Raw genomic sequence first — 17759 nt, 5'->3', positions numbered from 1 at the left:
TAGGAAACAATGGAGCAGTTTGGGCTGAAAAAAAACCTAACACCTGCAAAAAAGCAGCGTTCAGCTCCTAACGCAGCCCCATTGTTTCCTATGGGGAAACACTCTCTAAGTCTGCACCTAACACCCTAACATGAACCCCAAGTCTAAACACCCCTAACCTTACACTTATTAACCCCTAATCTGCCGCCCCCGCTATTGCTGACACCTGCATTATACTATTAACCCCTAATCTACCACTCTGTACACCGCCGCAACCTACATTATCCCTATGAACCCCTAATCTGCTGCCCCTAACACCGCTGACCCCTATATTATATTTATTGACCTCTAATCTGACCCCCCCAACATCGCCGCTACCTTACCTACACTTATTAACCCCTAATCTGCCGACCGGACCTTGCCGCCACTCTAATAAATGTATTAACCCCTAAACCGCCGCACTCCCACCTCGCAAACACTAGAATAAATAGTATTAACCCCTAATCTGCCCTCCCTAACATCGCCACACCTACCTACAATTATTAACCCCTAATCTCCCGCCCGCACCGTCGCCGCTATTATAATAAAGTTATTAACCCCAAACCTAACCCTAACCCTAATACCCCCCTAACATAAATATAATTTAAATTAAACGAAATAACATTCCTAAAATTAACTAAATTTTTCCTATTTAAAAATAAATACTTACCTATCAAATAAACCCAAATATAGCTACAATATAAATAATAATTACATTGTAGCTATTTTAGGATTTATATTTATTTTACAGGCAAGTTTGTATTTATTCTAACTAGGTATAATAGCTATTAAATAGTTAAGAACTATTTAATAGCTACCTAGTTAAAATAAATACAAAATTACATGTAAAATAAATCCTAACCTAAGTTACAATTAAACCTAACACTACACTATATTAAATTAATTAAATAAATGACCTACAATTACCTAAAATAAAATACACTAAAATAAACTATTCTATAATACAAAAAAACAAACACTAAATAACAAAAAATAAAAAAGAATTACAAGCAGTTTAAACTAATTACACCTAATCTAAGCCCCCAAAAATAAAAAATTCCCTACCCTATTCTAAAATACAAAAGTAATCAGCTCTTTTACCAGCCCTTAAAAGGGCTTTTTGCGGGGCCTTGCTCCAAAGTAATCAGCTCTTTTACCTGAAAATAAAATACCCCCCCAACATTACAACCCACCACCCACATACAGCCAATAGAATGCGAGTTCAATACGATTGGCTGATTGGATCAGCCAATCGGATTGAACTTCAATCTGATTGGCTGATTGCATCAGCCAATCAGATTGTTTCTACCTTAATTCCGATTGGCTGATAGAATTCTATCAGCCAATCGGAATTGAAGGGACGCCATCTTGGATGACGTCCCTTAAAGGAACCTTCATTCGTCGTTAGTCCGTCGGTAGAAGAGGATGGCTCCGCGTCGGCTCCTTTGAAGATGGCTCCGCTCTGCTCCGGATGGATGAAGATTGAAGACGCCGCCTGGATGAACACTTCTACCGGATGGAGGACCTCTTCTTGCCCTGCTTGGATGAAGACTTCTACCGGATCAAGGACCTCCTCTGCGCACCGTGGATGAAGAATTCGGCTCGGCTGAGTGAAGACGGCTCAAGGTAGGATGATCTTCAGGGGGTTAGCGATAGGTTTTTTTAAGGGGGGTTTGGGTGGGTTAGAGTAGGGGTATGTGGGTGGTGGGTTGTAATGTTGGGGGGGGTATTGTATTTTATTTTCAGGTAAAAGAGCTGATTACTTTGGGGCAAGGCCACGCAAAAAGCCCTTTGAAGGGCTGGTAAAAGAGCTGATTACTTTTGTATTTTAGAATAGGGTAGGGAATTTTTTATTTTGGGGGCTTTTTTATTTTATTAGGGGGCTTAGATTAGGTGTAATTAGTTTAAACTGCTTGTAATTCTTTTTTATTTTTTGTAATTTAGTGTTTGTTTTTTTGTATTATAGAATAGTTTATTTTATTGTATTTTATTTTAAGTAATTGTAGGTAATTTATTTAATTAATTTAATTATAGTGTAGTGTTAGGTTTAATTGTAACTTAGGTTAGGATTTATTTTACATGTAATTTTGTATTTATTTTAACTAGGTAGCTATTAAATAGTTCTTAACTATTTAATAGCTATTGTACCTAGTTAAAATAAATACAAACTTGCCTGTAAAATAAATATAAATCCTAAAATAGCTACAATGTAATTATTATTTATATTGTAGCTATATTAGGATTTGTTTGATAGGTAAGTATTTAGTTTTAAATAGGATTAATTTAGTTAATTTTAGGAATATTATTTTGTTCAATTTAAATTATATTTATATTAGGGGGGTGTTAGGGTTAGGGTTAGGGTTAGAGTTAGGTTTAGGGGTTAATAACTTTATTATAGTAGCGGCGACGGTGCGGGCGGGAGATTAGGGGTTAATAATTGTAGGTAGGTGGCGGCGATGTTAGGGAGGGCATATTAGGGGTTAATACTATTTATTATAGTGTTTGCGAGGCGGGAGTGCGGCGGTTTAGGTGTTAATACATTTATTATAGTGGCGGCGAGGTCCGGTCAGCAGATTAGGGGTTAATAAGTGTAGTTATGTAACGGCGACGTTGGGGGGGGCAGATTAGGGGTTAATAAATATAATATAGGGGTCAGCGATGTTAGGGGCAGCAGATTAGGGGTTTATAGGTATAATGTAGGTCGCGGCGGTGTCCGGTTGGTAGATTAGGGGTTACATTTTTTTATTAGAGTGGCGGCGATGTGGGGGGCCTCGGTTTAGGGGTACATAGGTAGTTTATGGGTGTTAGTGTACTTTAGAGCACAGTAGTTAAGAGCTTTATATTCACGCGTTAGCCCATAAAGCTCTTAACTACTGACTTTTTTTGGCGGTAGGAGTCTTGTCGGTAGAGGGTCTACCGCTCACTTCTCCCAAGACTCCAAATACCGGCGTTAGGCAGATCCCATTGAAAAGATAGGATACGCAATTGGCGTAAGGGGATCTGTGGTAGCCTGGAATCGCGTTAGGGAAGTGAGCGGGATACCCTTTCCTGCCTGACTCTAAATACAAGCGGGCGGCCAAAAGCAGCGTTAGGACCCTTAACGCTGCTTTTGACGGCTAACGCCAAACTCTAAATCTAGCCGTCAAGAAGGTAATCACAAATGAAGAAGACCACTCAGGTTTCAGTTGACAAAACTCTATTTTTATTTTAATATCTATATAAATTACTATTGGTTATCCCCTATGAGTAAATAAACATTGTGAATAAAGGAATTCCCTTGATGATTAACATTGTCCTCTTTTGGACCACTTGGAGTCTAGAGCAAAGAGTAATGGGGAATAGTAGGGGAGAAAGACTTCCCGGGCCAATCTTGGACCCAAGATAACTATAGAGCACTACACTTATATTAAGAAGCCTATATCTTAAAACATAATCATAAATGTAGCCATAAGATACACTGAACTTCTTGCATTTGTATCAATGAAACACAAATAAAAAATAGTGGTTAGGTCTAATAGTAGCATTTCCAATTTGCTTCTATTACCTAATTTGCTTAGTTCTTCTAGTATCCTTTGTTGAAAAGCATACATAGGTAGGCTCAGGAGCTGTGCGCTATCTGCTGATTGGTGGCTGCACATATATGCCTCTTGTCATTGGCTTACCAATGTGTTCAGCTAGTTCCCAGTAGTGCATTGCTCCTTTTTCAACATAGAATACCCAGAGAATAAAGCAAAAGATATAACAGAAGTAAACTGGAAAGTTATATAAAAATGTATGGTCTATCTGACCATACATGACCACCGTCTTCACGCCACGCCGCACACACCAGCTGATTGGGAGCCGGCTTTTTTACCTAACAGTTTGGTGTAGTATTGGTTTGGCGTGCTTTATGTATTTGACTGTTTTATATGACCAGTTGATTTGACTTGTTGGTGTACACGGGAAACCAGTGAACTTTACCGCATGTGAACTATATCGTTTGTGGAAGAGAAAGTCTGGTGGTTATTAACAACTGATCCCATTGAGCATTCAACTACCTTTGGTTTTATCTGTGTCTGCACATACCTCATATGTTTGAGGGCTCTTAGTGTGAGTTTGTTATCATCACTGAATAAATACTGTTGTGTTTATAAATCTGCACTTAGAGGGGTTTTGCGCCTCTTTCTTTTTTCATCTTTTTATTCTATCTGAATCATGAAAGAAAAAAAATGGGGTTCATGTCTCTTTAATGTAAATCATGAGAGACATATGCTTCTAAGAAGGGTCAAAATCTCTTAAAGTATGGAACAAAGATCTGTCCCACCATCAAGAGTCCACCACTTATGTAGACTGCTTATCAACAACAAAAATACACAAAAATATATAGGGGCATATAGGTAATTACATGGCTAACCAAATAGATTTGCAAGGTGTCAAGATATCACATGGATGACCGCTTACTTATATTTTATATACTATAAAATATCTATTATAGGGGAGTTGACTAAAGTGGATAAACTCTAAACTAAGCTTAAAGATGGGTATAAGACATACTGTATATATATATATATATATATATATATATATATATATATATATATATATCCTCTGATGAAGAAGGAGCCAAAACTAGCGACTCCCTTCGAAAACGCGTAAGGTTACACTAGGGCTAGCATAAGAAGCCCCCTTTATTCTGTCGGACTTTCTACTCTCAGATTCTTTGTTACCCGACTTTCATTTGAGTTGTATCTGGCCGGTACAACCACCTTTTGGGTTACAAACTTTGTTACAGACTTTGTTACTAGTTAGGAGAAACAGATATATCATCCTTCTCGCTTCTTGGAATTGTTGGATTATATGTTTTTTAGTTACCTCATAATCATTGGGGTCTTTTATTGTAAGTGTTCATTTGGCTAACATATTTTATATGCACTAAATAATAAACAATATCACACTATGTTTTGCTATCTTCTCTTCCTTTTATGACATCAAGTAAACCATTGGGGTGAACATCCACATAAAGGTTCCTGCAAAAAAGAGTCTTTGCCTTCTTTTGGGGACTCCTGCCTTCTTTTGGGGACGACTGCCATATTCCAAATTGGGTGGACTTCTATCTGAAGATACCAAAGGTGGAGTTCGATATATGAAACAGATTCTCCAGATGGAGTGATATTACCCTGTGAGAACCACCTGTATTACGCCCTACACTTACCTCATAGGATTGAGGGTGTGTCCTGTAAGTAGCGAAAACAAACCCTATTGGATACACATTGCTGTGATTATTACCAAGTTGCATATAGACTCTTGTTTCTCAGTGAATCCAAAGACTAAACATTTTACCTATGGTTTTTGTTAAAACACCTTAAATGTTATTTGTATCTCTGCAAACATTACTATGAGAACCTATCTCTAAGCTTATTTATTTATATAGTAATTACCAATGTTTTCGAGTGGGCACACTAACAGGCGCAGTATTCCCTCTAGTACCCCTTCTCACACTCATTTTTTATATCTAAGGGATTACCTAGAAAGGGTTCTCCCGCCCACTGGTAGGTTATTTACAGCAGCCAGTTTTTGGTGTCTCAACTTAAACATTCAGCTGGACCCACTTATATAGCGTTTATCTTTATTGTCCAAGAGCAGCAATTTACACTCTCTACTTCCATATTTATATTGGCACTTTGAGTGTATTATTTGTATCAATATAACTTTTAACTTAACTGCTCTTGCTCTAGAACAATAAATAAAAAAAAAATGTTGTATGTATCCACTTACATACAATAAATTGTTTTAGATATATTCAATTGCTCTATTTATATTAAACATATCCATTCACGCCAATATATAAGTGTGAGTGTATCCTACGCTCAAATTTATTACTCTGAATCTATTGTATTTATGCATCCAATTTGATTATACATCCAACTGAGATTGTGCGCACTCACACCCAGGGAGCTTGTACTTGTACTAGTTGCATTTACATTCTACTTGTTACACTATATATATATATACATATATATATATATATATATATATATATATATATTTCCACTGTGTATCTGCACTCGCAATTCAAAGATAGTCAGCAACCAGGGTGCTCAGTCAAAATTTCAATAAGTATCAACAAGTAGGGACTGCACTCACTGGATTCAGTTCAAATAATACCTTATTTATTCAATGGTGATGTTTCGGGGTACGGAAACCCCTTCCTCAGACCTTCTAAAGACCACTGTTCCATAACCTGTTCGTCTGCTCTGAGGAGGCGGACAGACATCGCCACCATTCAACCCGATCGAATACGATCGGGTTGATTGACAACCCCTGCTAGCGGCTGATTGGCCGCGAATCTGCAGGGGGCGGCGTTGCACCACCAGTTCACAAGAGCTGCTGGTGCTATGCTGAATGCGGAGAGTGCAATGTTGGATCATGTCCGACAGGCCTTTCATAAATAGGCACCTAGAAGGTATTCTTCCCTATATTGGGACATTTTTCCTCTTTGGGCTAATTTTGTTGAAATACTTTATTAGTATGTGTGTGGCTTATGTTTTATACAGGGATTTATGTACATTTTAGCAGTTGGTTTTCTTTGCTTAGCTAGAACAAGCTAACTGGCAAACTGCTTGAGTTTGAAACCAGCTCCAGCTACTTGCATTTTATGTTGTAGGCAGAGGGAAATGCGCGCCTTTTACTTGCTGCGTAGTTTCCTCTCTCTACCGATCATGTGACTTCTCTCTGCTGTCGGATATTCACGGAGCGGAGCAGTGTCATTGAATTTCAGTCTCTTCAGTGTCGATCTACTATAGGATCATTTTAGAGACTTCTGGCAGACTTCTGGCAGTATTAATAATTCTTAAAGTGACAGCGTATTTAAAAAATTTCTACAATTTGGGGAATTTTTTATTTAGTATTATGGACCAAGACTCTGTCGCCTAGATTACGAGTTCTGCGTTAGCCTTAAAAAGCAGCGTTAAGGGGTCCTAACGCTGCTTTTTATCTAACGCTGGTATTACAAGTTTGGCAGGTACAGGTGTACCGCTCACTTTTCTTCCGCGACTTTTCCTTACCGCAAATCCCATTACGTCAATTACGTATCCTATCTTTTCTATTGGATTTGCCTAACGCTGGTATTACAAGTCTTGGAAGAAGTGAGCGGTAGACCCTCTCCTGGCAAGACTTCTACCACATTTAAAAGTCAGTAGTTAAGAGTTTTATGGGCTAACGCCGGAACATAAAACTCTTAACTAAAGTGCTACAATGTACACTAACACCCATAAACTACCTATTAACCCCTAAACCGAGGCCCCCCCCCACATCGCAAACACTATAATAAAAATTATTAACCCCTAATCTGCCGACCGGACATCGCTGCCACCTACATTATACCTATGAACCCCTAATCTGCTGCCCCTAACATCGCTGCAACCTACATTATAGTTATTAACCCCTAATCTGCTGCCCCCAACGTCACAGCAACCTAACTACACTTATTAACCCCTAATCTGCCGACCGGGCATCACCGCCACTATAATAATTGCATTAACCCCTAAACCGCCGCACTCCCGCCTTGCAAACACTATAAAATTTGTTATTAACCCCTAATCTGCCGTCCCTAACATCGCCACCACCTAACTACAATTATTAACCCCTAATCTGCCACCCCCCAATGTCGCTGCCATCTATAATAAAGTTATTAACCCCTAAACCTAAGTCTAACCCTAACCCTAACACCCCCCTAATTTAAATATAATTTAATACATCTAAATAAAATAACTACAATTAAATAAATTAATCCTATTTAAAACTAAATACTTACCTGTAAAATAAACCATAAGATAGCTACAATATAACTAATAGTTACATTGTAGCTATCTTATGATTTATTTTTATTTTACTGGCAACTTTGTATTTATTTTAACTAGGTAGAATAATTATTAAATAGTTATTAACTATTTAATAACTACCTAGCTAAAATAATTACAAAATTACCTGTAAAATAAATCCTAACCTAAGTTACAATTACACCTAACACTACACTGTCATTAAATAAATTACCTAAACTACCTACAATTAATTACAATTAAATACAATAAACTAAATTACAAAAAAAACCCCACTAAATTACAGAAAATAAAAAAATTACAAGAAGTTTAAACTAATTACACATAATCTAATCCCCCTAAAAAATAAAAAAGCCCCCCAAAATAATAAAATTCCCTACTCTACACTAAATTACAAATAGCCCTTAAAAGGGCCTTTTGCGGGGCATTGCTCCAAATTAACCAGCTCTTTTACCATCCCTTGAAAGTGCTTTTTGAGGGGCATTGCTCCTAAGTTATTTTTTTAAGCTCTTTTACCTGTAGAAAAACATTACAACCCACCACCCACACACCCCTACTCTAAAACCCACCCGATCCCCCCTTAAAAACCTAACACTACCCCATTAAAGATCACCCTACCTTGAGCCGTGTTCATCCAGCCGAGCACCAATGGGGCAGAAGAGGACATCCGGAGCGGCACAAGTCTTCATCCGATCCAGCCAGAAGTCTTCATCGAATCCGGGCAGAAGAGGTCCTCCAAGCGGCAGAAGTCTTCATCCAAGCGGCATCTTCTATCTTCAATCAATCGGAGCGGAGCGGGTCCATCTTGAATCCAGTCGACGCGGAGCCATCCTCTTCTTCCGATTTCCTAACACTGAATGAAGGTTCCTTTAAATTACGTCATCCAAGATGGCTTCCCTCAAATTCTGATTGGCTGATAGGATTCTATCAGCCAATCAGAATTAAGGTAGGAAAAATCCGATTGGTTGATTTAATCAGCCAATTGGATTGAAGTTCAATCCGATTGGCTGATTGGATCAGCCAATAGAATGCAGGGTCAATTCTATTGGCTGATCCAATCAGCCAATCGGATTGAACTTCAATCCAATTGGCTGATTAAATCAACCAATCAGATTTTTTCTACCTTAATTCCGATTGGCTGATAGAATCCTATCAGCCAATCGGAATTTGAGGGACGCCATCTTGGATGACGTCATTTAAAGGAACCTTCATTCAGTGTTAGGACATCGGAAGAAGAGGATGGCTCCGCGTCGGCTGGATTCACGATGGACCTGCTCCGCTCCGATTGAAGATAGAAGATGCCGCTTGGATGAAGACTTCTACCGCTTGGAGGACCTCTTCTGTCCGGATTCGATGAAGACTTCTGCCGGTCCGGATATCCTCTTCTGCCCCATCGGTGCCCGGCTGGGTGACCACGGCTCAAGGTAGGGTGATCTTTAATGGGGTAATGTTAGGTTTTATTAAGGGGGGGTTGGGTGGGTTTTAGAGTAGGGGTGTATGTGTGGTGGGTTGTAATGTTGGGGGGGTATTGTATTTCTTTTTTTTACAGGTAAAAGATCTGATTACTTTGGGGTAATGTCCCGCAAAAAGCCCTTTTAAGGGCTATTTGTAATTTAGTGTAGGGTAGGGAATTTTATTATTTTGGGGGGCTTTTTTATTTTATTAGGGGGATTAAATTAGGTGTAATTAGTTTAAACCTCTTGTAATTTTTTTATTTTCTGTAATTTAGTGGGGTTTTTTTTTGTAATTTAGTTTATTGTATTTAATTGCAATTAATTGTAGGTAGTTTAGGTAATTTATTTAATGACAGTGTAGTGTTAGGTGTAATTGTAACTTAGGTTAGGATTTATTTTACAGGTAATTTTGTACTTATTTTAGCTAGGTAGTTATTAAATAGTTAATAACTATTTAATAACTATTCTACCTAGTTAAAATAAATACAAAGAAGCTATGAAATAAGAACAGCGCAGAAGAACCGAGATTCAAGGTAGTAGTTTTATTGGCACATATACAAGACCTACTTACAAACGTTAGGTTTTAAAAGAGCCTTTCACAATCTATGATGTGAACAATTCTTTAATCCAAGAGCAAGGAAGACCACAGCCGACTCGTATGTCTCACTTTTCATCTGAGCACTTGCACGCAGCTTAGGTTACAACGGGCGGCTTTGTCCAAACCCTTCTTTAAAACATGTAGATAGCTCGACGCATTTCCCCCGGTGTACGCCCCGGGCTTTATCAAGAGCAAGATAATATGCTGTGTAGAGTGTTCATATTTAAAGCCGGTGCTTCCACCTGATTGAATACTGATACACACCAATCCGGATGCGTTCTATATACACACCCTTGTGAACAGCGGATTGACTATTTCAACCGTAAAGGCAATTATTACATGTTATATACTAAATCACAGGATAACAATTGATTATACTCAGTGGTACAATTGAGGGCAAACTGCATATATTTACAAAGACCATTAGGGTACAAAATTATTAGAGCACACAATTAGGAATATAAATACTAAAAATTTGCATATAATGGTTGTGTAAAAAAACAAATGCATATGATAGTAGTTTAAAAACAATTAAAAAAACTCATCCTGAGTGCAGCGATAAAATATAATATATTAAAATAAAAATATTATATCATTATGTTTATTTATTGTACATTTGGATAGTTTTTTATTTAGTTCTTCACAGACTAACTTGTTAAACACGGGCAATTGATCTCCCTGCATATTAACAGGGTAGAAGAGAGATTTGCCTTTTAGATTGGATTAGATTCTAAATCTTTTAGGATTTTCAAAGTCTCTAGGATTTTCAAAGTCTCCATGCAATAATGTTTGTATAACAACATGAATTTACTTATGTGCATTTTTTATCGTTACAGGATTCACATCAATATTCAGTATACTGTGAATATTTTTATCTTCCAAGTTCCTAATTTATTTGTGATGTATTCAAAATGTATTTTTAGATGTGTATTTGTGGATTTATTTAATATTTTTTCTTTATATCATTTTTTTGTATATCATCTTTTTGTATATAATATTTTTATTTTAATATATTATATTTTATCGCTGTACTCAGGATGAGTTTTTTTAATTGTTTTTAAACTACTATCATATGCATTTGTTTTTTTACACAACCATTATATGCAAATTTTTAGTATTTATATTCCTAATTGTGTGCTCTAATAATTTTGTACCCTAATGGTCTCTGTAAATATATGCAGTTTGCGCTCAATTGTACCACTGAGTATAATCAATTGTTATCCTGTGATTTAGTATATAACATGTAATAATTGCCTTTACGGTTGAAATAGTCAATCCGCTGTTCACAAGGGTGTGTATATAGAACGCATCCGGATTGGTGTGTATCAGTATCCAATCAGGTGGAAGCACCGGCTTTAAATATGAACACTCTACACAGCATATTATCTTGCTCTTGATAAAGCCCGGGCGTACACCGGGGGAAACGCGTTGAGCTATCTACATGTTTTAAAGAAGGGTTTGGACAAAGCCGCCCGTTGTGACCTAAGCTGCGTGCAAGTGCTCAGATGAAAAGTGAGACATACGAGTCGGCTGTGGTCTTCCTTGCTCTTGGATTAAAGAATTGTTCACATCATAGATTGTGAAAGGCTCTTTAAAACCTACCGTTTGTAAGTAGGAATTGTACAGTGTCTTGTATATGTGCCAATAAAACTACTACCTTGAATCTTGGTTCTTCTGCGCTGTTCTTATTTCACAGCTTCTTTGTATTTCGTCATTATCCAGTGTGGGGAGAGAGACACAGGACGAGAGTGGCTGCATTAGGATCGAGTTGCAAAGAACATTACCTGTGGGTGGAAACACCTGTATCCCTCTTTGTTTCACAGAGGATAAGTCTGTATATAAGACCAGTGGTAATATTGTTATTTTTTATGTGAAGCTCTGCTTTCTATTTTCCTTTTCTTAGATAAAATAAATACAAAGTTGCCAGTAAAATAAAAATAAATCATAAGATAGCTACAATGTAATTATTAGTTATATTGTAGCTATCTTATGGTTTATTTTACAGGTAAGTATTTAGTTTTAAATAGGATTAATTTATTTAATTGTAGTTATTTTATTTAGATGTATTTAATTTATATTTAAATTAGGGGTGTGTTAGGGTTAGGGTTAGACTTAGGTTTAGGGGTTAATAACTTTATTATAGTAGCGGCGATGTTGGTGGTGGCAGATTAGGGGTTAATAAATGTAAGTAGGTGTCGGCGATGTTAGGGCAGGCAGATTAGAGGTTAATTAACTAGTTTTTGCGAGGCAGGAGTGCGAACCAGTTTAGGGGTTAATACATTTATTATAGCGACGGCGATGTCTGGTCGGCAGATTAGGGGTTAATAAGTGTAGTTAGGTTGCGGCGACGTTGGGGGCGGCAGAATAGGGGTTAATAAATATAATGTAGGGTTAGGCGATGTTGGGGGCAGCAGATTAGGGGTTCATAGGGATAATGTAGGTGGCGGCGGTGTCAGGAGCGGCAGATTAGGGGTTAATAATATAATGTAGGTGTCAGCGATAGCGGGGGCGGCAGATTAGGGGTTAATAAGTGTAAGATTAGGGGTGTTTAGACTCGGGGTTCATGTTAGGGTGCAGACATAACTTTTATTTCCCCATAGGAAACAATGGGGCTGCGTTAGAAGCTGGACGCTGCTTTTTTGCAGGTGTTAGATTTTTTTCCAGGCAGCTCAGCCCCATTGTTTCCTATGGGGAAATCGTGCACGAGTATGTTTTAGCCAGCTTACCGCTGACTTAAAGGGACAGTATACTGTAAAATAGTTTTTCCCTTAATGTGTTTACAATTGCTTTTTTTACCAACTGCAGAGTAAAAAATGTATGAAAATTAGCTTTTTAAGGTTTATTTCTGTATATTAAAGCTCTGATTTTGTGTTTTGAAGCCACAGCCTAATAAAATAGGTTGAGCTTGTAGGTATAATCAGATCTCATTACTGCATCACATTGTGCACATATACCTGCTTCTTTATCTTATATCTGTCCTTAAAACAATCACCAATACTTTGAGAGAACAATGGAAAATCAACATTTTATTACCTTATCTCTGCTTTATCACACTGGGAGTGTAATTTCTTCTGCTGGCTGTGTTAACAAAGCTTATCTATAGCTGGTACGCGCGGCCACAAACTTTCAGAATAGGTGGGGATACCACATGCTAAATGAACAATTTCAAATGCCAATATAAGGGTAAAGGAGCTACTTGTAAACAATTTAATACACTCCAGCAGGTAAAGTGGATCATTGGGAACAAAATAAAGGGAAGAAAATTTTTGAGTAAACTGTCCCTTTAAGCAACGCTGTTATTACAGTGAGAAATGGAGCTAAATTTGCTCAACGCTCACTTTTCTGAGGCTAACGCAGCCATTCAGAAAACTTGTAATACCAGCGTTGTTTTAAGTGAGCGCTGGAAAAAAAGGCTTGTTAGCACCGCAGGTCTTTACCGACAAAACTCGTAATCTGGCCGTGTGTCTTTTGACAAATGCTTGTTATGCCTAGAGGCACAAATTGTTATGCCTAGAGGCACAAATTGTTTTGCCTATGCAATTCTGTGCTGCATGCTTAGCTAGAACACTTCAATTTAAAGCTAAATTGTTGCCCACTGAGCCCAATGTCTCTCAGGATGATGCTGTTCAGACAATGCCACAGCTTTCTCCTCAAACGTCCCAAGCCTCTATGGAATTCTTCTCAGCCTCCTGGAGGAGTTTATCTGCCTGCAGATTTTGCTGCACAGGTATCTTCTGCGATATCTGCGGAATTATCTGCTTTTCCTATGCTGAGAAACCGCAAGAGGAAAATTAGACATTCAGATAGTAAGGTTTCTGTTCTACCTACTGCTACGCATGTTGCCCTCCCTCATAAGTCTGATAGGGAGAATACGCCCGTAGCCTCTGAGGGTGAAATCTCAGATTCGGACAGTATTATTCCTTCATCTGATACTGAAGAAGTAAACTTCAGATTTAAGCTTGAACACCTTTGTGTACTGTTAAAGGAGGTATTGGCTACTTTGGACAATTCCAATACGTCTGTCGTTGTCAACCCTAAGAAGTCTAGTAAACGTAATAAATACTATGTTGTTCCTTCCTCTGTGGAAGTTTTTCCTGTCCCAGCCTGTGTGTCGGAGATTATTTCACAGGAATGGGAGAAGCCAGGGATTCCTTTCTCCCCGTCTCCCGTATTTAAAAAGATGTTTCCTGTTGCTGACATTAAAGATTCTTGGCGCATGGTGCCTAAAGTAGAAGGGGCTATTTCTACTCTGGCTAAGGGAACTACGATTCCTATAGAGGATATCTGCTCCTTTAAGGATCCCATGAACAAAAAAGCTGGAAGCTTATTTGAAGAAGATCTATGTTCATCAAGGTCTTCAATGGCAACCTGCAGTTTGTATTGCCACAGTAGCAAGTGCGGCATCTTAATGGTGCAACCCCTTGTCTGAATCAATTTTAGTAGAGACTCCGTTGGAGGAGATACAATATAGGATTAAGGCTCTCAAACTAGCCAATTCCTTTATTTCTGATGCTAACATGCAAGGTTTTAGACTGGGAGCCAAGATGTCTGGCTTCACTGTCCTAGCCCGCAGGGCATTGTGGCTAATATCTTGGTCAGCTGATGTTATCTCTAAGTCCAAGCTTCTGGCGCTTCCTTACAAGGGGAAGACCTTGTTCAGACCTGGTCTGGCAGAAATAATTTCTGATATTATGGGTGGAAAAGGATCTTTTCTACCGCAAGACAAGAAGAACCGACTCAAAGGACGTCAAAGTAATTTTCGTTCCTTTCATAAATTCAAAAGTCTTCCTCTCCATCTTCCAAACATGCAGTCCAAGTCTTCTTGGAAGCCCAATCAGCCTTGGAATAAGAGGAAGCAATCAAAGAAACCCTCAGCTAACTCTAAGTCAGCATGAAGGGTCAGCCCCTGGTTCAGGTTCAAGTGGGGGGCAGACTTTCCCTGTTTTGTCAAGCGTGGAGACGAGATGTCCCAGATCCTTGGACTGCATAGTATCTCAGGGTTACAAAATAGAATTCAAAACTTTCCCTCCCAGGGGCAGATTCCACCTCTTAAAATAATCTGCAGACCAGGTAAAAAGAGAGGCATTCTTGAACTGCGTTCAGGACATTTCCTCCCTGGGAGTGATTGTTCCAGTTCCAGTAAGGCAACAGGGTCTAGGATTCTATTCATATCTGTTAGTGATTCCCAAAAAAGAGGGAACTTTTCAACCCATTTAAGTCCTAAAGTGCCTCTACAAGTTTTTCAGGGTACCGTCCTTCAAAATGGAAACCATTTGTTCCATTCTTCCTTTGGTCCAAGAGGGTCAGTTCATGAGGACCATAGACCTGAAGTACGCGTATCTTAATGTTCCAATCCACAGGGATTATCACAAATTCCTGAGATTTGCCTTTCTAGACAAACACTTTCAGTTTGTGGCTCTTCTGTTTGGCCTTGCCACAGCTCCCAGAATTTTCTCAAAGGTTCTGGGGGTTCTCTTGGCAGTGATCAGGTCTTGGGGAATTGCAGTGGCGCCATATTGGTTCAGGCGCAATCTTTTCAACAAGCAAACTCTCATACAGAGATCTTGTTGTCTTTTCTTCGTTCCCACAGTTGGAAAGTGAAACTGGAAAAGAGTTCCCTTGTCCCAGCTACAAGGGTGGTTTTCTTAGGGATCATAATAGATTCCCTATCTATTAAAAAAAATTGGAGGTCAGAAAATCCAGAATCCTCTCCTCTTGCCTCTCTCTTCAGTCTACTGACCATCAGACCAATTACCTCCATACATTGAGCCACTGATGGCCGCTTCCATGGACATCATTTTCTTTGCTCGATTCCATTTGAGAGCTCTGCAATTATGCATGCTCAGACAATGGAACGGAGACCATTCGGATCTGTCTCAGAGGATAGATCTAAACCAGTCGACAAGAGACTTTCTCCCATGGTGGCTTTCTCAGGACCATCTGTCTCAGGGCACATGCTTCCGGAGAGCTTTCTGGGTGATTGTGACCATGGATGCCAGCCTGCTAGGCCTATGGACTTGAGAGGAGTTTGCTCTCCCCATAAACATCTTGGAGATGAGAGTGATTTACAATGCTCTGATGGCTTGGCCTCAATTGTCCTTTTTCAGTCGGACAACATCACCTCAGTGGTTTACATCAACCACCAGGGAGGAACTCGGAGTTCTTTAGCCATGAAGGAGGTAGCATGGATTATTCAGTGGGCGGAAGCTCACAATTGTTGTCTATCTCCGACCACATTTCATCCCGGGGAGTGTGCTCTCCATCCGGAGGTGTTCTCCAGGTTAACTCTCAAATGGGGGGCGCCGGAGTTGAATCTGATGGCGTCTCAGCAGAACGCCAAGCTTCCAAGGTATGGTTCAAGGTCAAAAGATCCTCAGGCTCTGATAGATGCTCTGGCAGTTCCTTGGGATTTCAGTCTAGCATACCTGTTTCCTCCGTTTGCACTCCTTTCACAAGTTATTGCTCGTATCAAACAAGAGAGCATTGTTAATTCTAATTGCTCCTCCATGGTCTCGCAGGATCTGGTAAGCAGACCTAGTGAAGATGTCTTCTCAGCCACCTTGGAGGTTTCCTCTGAGGAAGGCCCTTATAACTCAGGGTCCATTCCTCCATCCAAATCTCATTTTAAATATTTACCATAAGGTATGGCGTAAATACCTTTATTGGGGTAAATCTAAGGGCTACTCTTGGAGTAGGGTCAGGATTCCTAGAATTTTGTCTTTTCTCCAGGAAGTTTTGGAGAAAGGGTTGTCAGTCAGTTCTCTGAAAGGTCAGATTTTTGCATTATCTATTTTGTTACACAAGCATCTGGCGGAATTGCCAGATGTTCAATCTTTTTGTCAGGCCCTGGTCAGAATCAGGCCTATGTTTAAACCTGTTGCTCCTCCTTGGAGCCTTAATCTTGTTCTTAAAGTTTTGCAGCAGGCTCCATTTGAGCCAATGCATTCCATAGATATTAAGTTGCTATCTTGGAAGGTTTTTGTTTCTTATAGCTGTCTCTTCTGATTGGAGAGTTTTGGAACTCTCAGCTTTACGGTGTAATTCACCTTACCTTATCTTTCATGCGGATAAGGCGGTTCTTCAAACTAAATTGGGGTTTCTTCCTACAGTGGTTTCGGAAATTGTTTTTCCTTCTCTCTGTCTCAATCCTTCATCTCATAAAGAACTTCTGTTGCACAACTTGGATGTTGTGCGTGCTCTAAAATTCTACCTACAGGCGACTAAGTATTTTCGCAAGTCTTCTGCCCTGTTTGTTTGTTTCTCAGGCAAGCGTAAGGGTCAGAAGGCTACTTCTATTTCTATTTCCCTCTGGTTGAGAAGTATGATTCTTTTTGCTTATGAGGCTGCTGGACAGCAGCCTCCTGAGAGAATTACAGCTCATTCCACTAGGACTGTCTCCTCTTCTTGGGTTTTCAAAGATGAAGCTTCTGCGGAACAGCTTTTCAAGGCTGCAAATTGGTCCTCTCTGTATACTTTTTCCAAATTTTCCAAATTTGATACTTTTTCCTCGGCTGAGGCCTCTTTTGGGAGAAAGGTTCTTCAAGCGGTGGTGCCTTCTGTTTAGATATGCCTGTCTTGATTTCCCTCCCTGTTGATTCTGTGTCCTCTAGCTTTGGTATTGGTTCCCACTAGTAATTGAATGACGTTGTGGACTCTCCATATCTTAGGAAAGAAAACAAAATTTATGACTAACTGATAAATCTTTATTTCCGGATATGGAAAGTCCATGACCCCACCCTTTATTAAGACAGTTATTTTTGCCTAAACCTCAGGCACCTCTACACATTTGTGTTATTGTTTTTCCATTTTCCTTTGGTCAAATGACTGGGGATTATGGGTAGGGGAGTGACACTTGACAGCTTCGCTGTGGTG

The 17759-nt window shown here is 39.2% G+C and overlaps 1 pseudogene; it reads right to left on the bottom strand.

Annotated features, from left to right (window-relative positions):
• Positions 1–17759, bottom strand: part of LOC128663230 (NAD(P) transhydrogenase, mitochondrial-like) — a 402446-nt pseudogene that overhangs the window by 146819 nt on the left and 237868 nt on the right.

The sequence above is a fragment of the Bombina bombina genome, chromosome 6 (assembly GCF_027579735.1).
Source record: "Bombina bombina isolate aBomBom1 chromosome 6, aBomBom1.pri, whole genome shotgun sequence".
Classification (NCBI taxonomy): Eukaryota; Metazoa; Chordata; class Amphibia; order Anura; family Bombinatoridae; genus Bombina; species Bombina bombina.
This window is presented reverse-complemented; position numbering and strand designations above follow the sequence as displayed.